At 42.6% G+C, this 4,107-nt stretch overlaps 1 long non-coding RNA gene across 1 annotated transcript in view; it reads left to right on the top strand.

Moving 5' to 3' along the window:
- The first annotated feature begins 1,707 nt into the window (after positions 1-1,707).
- LOC108445363 overlaps positions 1,708-4,107 on the top strand; it is an 11,441-nt gene continuing 9,041 nt past the window's right edge. Inside the window, exon 1 of the long non-coding RNA XR_001860183.1 lies at positions 1,708-2,806. This is a non-coding gene — a long non-coding RNA (uncharacterized LOC108445363). The remainder of the gene's footprint in view (positions 2,807-4,107) is intronic.

The following is a 4,107-nucleotide window of genomic DNA, read 5'->3' as shown; positions in this document are numbered from 1 at the left end:
GGTTTCTCACAGAGTTGTCTAAAGGTTTGGGGTGCCCTAACACGCCCTGCCTGGCCTCCAGAGAGTGGTGAGACACTTTCAGATCCTGTTCCATGTCTGCCTGCACCATCCAGACCTCACAGGAGCTTGAAACGGCAGCAGATGCTCGCATCTAGACAACTGAATTCCCTCTGTGTGTTTGCTCAGCTGAACCTGCCTGAAAATTTCCCAAATGTGAAGCCCTTTGGTTTGCATTAGTGGTGGATCAGCAGATGTTTGCAGCTGGAGCTAGCAAGGCAGTTTCTATGGCACATGTCGATTTTGATGGGCTTTGGCTGAAATGCAGCTGAGAAAAACAGCAGCAGAGCTGTGCCCTGGCATCCTGGGGCTCACAGGGTGCCCAGCTCTCAGTTACAGGCAATCTTGGCAGCAGAACAAATGGGTATCAAATGACCACAAGTACATTTTAACCTGCAAATTAATTGGAAGCTTCTAATTATCAGCACTGTAATGCTCCCACAGCATTCCCAGCAGAGCAGTACCAAATGCTTTCGAGATAGATTAGTTTACTAAACTGATCTGAAGACAAGGTTGCCATGACTCTGGGTGAAAAAGCTTCCTGATGTAGGAAGGCTCTTTATTGTCTCTGCAAAGTGGGGCACACAGCACTTCTAAGCTCAGTGTTTCACAGGGCAGTCTGGGGAGTCCTCAGGTCAAAGCTGTTTCTTCGCTTCATAGTGGTAAAAATGATCTGGCATTCCATGGGCGGTTTTTTTGTTGCTATTGTTTGTTTGTTTTAACTTAATTTTGCCTAATATTGTCTATCTAGATGGAAATTTTGAAAATTCATCTGCTTTATGAATAAAAAAAAAAATCAGAAGTGACAACTTTTTTTTATACAGGAGAAAATCCAATGTTTAACTCTCTTGGGCTGTAACCATAAATAAGAGTGGCCAGTGGTTTCACTTGTTCTTATACATCTACTTGATACTTCTCTGCTCCAGTGAATTAAACATGCAGAGAAATACTGAAAATAAGTTTAAAGCATAAATTAAATCAGTTATTTTTGTGGCTCATAGAACTTGTGAGTCTTCTGTGGTGTCACAGAAATCCTTGGGAAGGATATTCTTGAAGTGAACACAGTGGGAAGAACCTTTTGATGGATGTCATTTGCAAGGGGTTGTACAGGCTTTCATTGATTTCAGTTTGTGGGAGTGCATCTCATTCAGATAAGAATAGAATTTAAGCTGAAAAAAAGAGGAAATAATGATGTTGAAGAAATTATGTGAAAAATAGGAGTTCTACTGTCCATGGGAAGATTTAAATAGCAAATGCTTCAGTTATATTCACAAATACTTTTCTTAAATGGAGTTAACTGCAAACTTCAATATTATTTCCGCATCTAGCCCATTATGGGGTTTTTTAACCGATTCCTGTATGATTCCTATGGAATTATCATAGCCCCCATGATTTTCCTCCTTGCAAGGTTCTTAAGAGGTAGTCAGCAGTAATTTCCCTGACCCTTTTCAATAACTATTGAACCTATTTCAATAAAATTTAGTAGCAAAAGGTGCTGTTTAATGGAGTCATTGCCTTCAGAAAAACCCCAGATAAGCAATAGTCCTGTGCTGAATGCAGAAATAGGTTAAATATTTTGTTTCACATGGAGGTATGAAAAAAAATTAAATTGTTCAAACCGAAATTCAGCTAAAAATGATCAACATCTCAGAAAAAAAGCAGAGGACCCTTAGCTTTAACTGTCTCTGTTCTTTGGTTTTTTCCAGAAACCACCTACTATTTCTGTAGTCTTTATGGCTCAGTCTTGCTCTCCTGAGATCCGAGACCATTTTGGAAGCAGTGGTAGGTGCATGTTTAGAGATGACTTATGCTGGGCATCCTACAAGGACCTGGAAGCCTCAGCTGTCCCCACGTGGTGGTCAGCTGAAACTCTGCTTATTTAAAAATGAAAGAAGGCTAAAGAGAGTTTGGTGAACAGCTTGCAAAACGCATCAAAATAACAATACATGATAACATTTAAAAAAATACTCCAGGATAGGAGGCTTGCCCAGAAGTGGTAAAGCCCATAGAAGACTGAGATATAGAAGAACTTGGACGAGGCCATGGGAGAAAAACTGGAATAGTTTTTTGTCAATGTTCACCTTAATGTATTGTGGGGAGCACCTTTACTTGGGACTCAAAAGAAACTTCATGCCAAAATGAAGTGCTGGTAGAAAAGCTTACGGAAAAAGTCTAGGAAATGAAGAGTTACAGTCAAGACTGGGTGCTATTTATGATTGTGAAGCCAAGGAAGAACCAGCTGAACCATTATCAATGGTGTATTTTCCTCCTTAAGTATGGCTCATCATCAGAAAACCAGGAGGTGCTGAATTTAGTACCAACTTTTATCAAATGGCTGGCGAGAGCAATGCAACAGCAAGTTTAAGTCTTGGTGAAATTTAATAGTATCTCCCAGTTTCTGACACCCCATTCCTGATCTGCCCCGAAAGGCAGGAACATCACCTGTGTATCTTTTCAGAGCCACGTGCAGATCTCAGTCTGGATTCCAGGCAAAACCAGCTCAAGCCCCTCAGTTTGTCTGCAATACCAGGGTCTTGGTGAAGCTCCACCTGCTCAGCTCTTGGTCAAGTGCTGCCCTCTTCCACCTGCTGCAGCAGCATCCAACCTGGCACTCATCTTCCACCCTGCCTCCAGCCTTCACCTCACACACAGCTTTGGATGTCAGGGAAACCCCTGGTCTGGGAGAAGGTCACTCATCTTTGGGAGCTACAACTCATGAAATTATTTCTATAAAACGTTATTTGAATTGGTAAGTACAAGTAAGTGACAAGATGTGTGACCAGCGTAAATGTTTCCAAGTAAATATATTGGGGGCAAAAAAATCAAGTAGTATGCAGAGATCATTTAGAAAAATGCTGATTAGCTTCAAAGTATTAGTGAAGCAGAAAATTGGTTTGGAACATGATTGTTAGCAGCTATCTTGAGAGCTTTATCCATTTATATCACTATTTTCTTTACAAATGAGCCGAGGGATTAGCTTGCAGTGAGCTGACTAAAGACACAACAGATTCCATTTAAGAAAGAGCAGAGGACTTTTCCAGTGTTTTAAAAATGGACTTTCTTGTTAACTTGGCTGTTGTCAATGAACAGCTTCTGGAACTGCACATACCTGGCTGCTCCCTGCAGCTCTTTCCTCCCTAAAAAAACTTTATATCCATTCCCTCAGTGGGGAATTCTGCATTTCACCAGTGGGATGTGCAGAAAGGACATGGGAAAGGCAGTCCAATCCTGCCATGTTTGGTTTGACAGGTCCTTCTACACCTTTTTTTGACTCTTTGTCCAGACACTGTTTACAGTTTGCTGCTGTCCCCTCCGCATGGCTGCAAGTGCAGTGTCTGTCACGTAGCAGCTCCATTCCCTGTGCATGGAAACATGCAGCTGCCTCAGAGAGGGGTGTGTGGGAATCCTGTTATATCTTTAGCCTTAGAGATGATAATTTGCAATCACAACCAGATCCCAGCCAAGGAGCTTCACCACACACATTTGCAAAGCAGCCGGGCTGCAGCTTGTGACAATCACTCATCTTCTTTTAATTACTATCTCAAATCCTTGAGAACCTTTTAATAATTCTTTGTTTACAGTTGAAGGCAGGACCACTTGGGCACATCATCCTCTTTTGAGTAAACAGGCCACTAATTAAGTTTGCTTTGAACCCAAAGGCACAGGTTTGCAGAGTCCTTCCAGCCTGACTGAGCATCCCCATCCCTGGAAGTGTTCAAGGCCAGCAATGGCAGAGAGAGCACAGGTCCTACAGGAGTCCTGTGCCCTTCCAGGGAGGTCAGGCAGGGCACTGAGGGCATTGCAGGAAATGCCTGTGAGAGGCAAAGGAGGTGGCGGTGTCCTGGGTTTTATGTATGAAATGCTTTCTGATGTGACTTGTGTTACCATATTATCTGCCCCCATGCAGCTGCATGGAGCAGCTTTCCCCAGCTGACACAGTTCCTACCCAGAACTTACCTACCTCACGGTATCTTGGATGGCCATAAGTACAAAACTGTGTACATCTCAAATGCTTTGCTGTCGTTTTCCTCTCTGAATCTTCATTCCTGC

The sequence above is a fragment of the Corvus brachyrhynchos genome, unplaced genomic scaffold (assembly GCF_000691975.1).
Source record: "Corvus brachyrhynchos isolate BGI_N302 unplaced genomic scaffold, ASM69197v1 scaffold52, whole genome shotgun sequence".
Taxonomy (NCBI): Eukaryota; Metazoa; Chordata; class Aves; order Passeriformes; family Corvidae; genus Corvus; species Corvus brachyrhynchos.
This window is presented reverse-complemented; position numbering and strand designations above follow the sequence as displayed.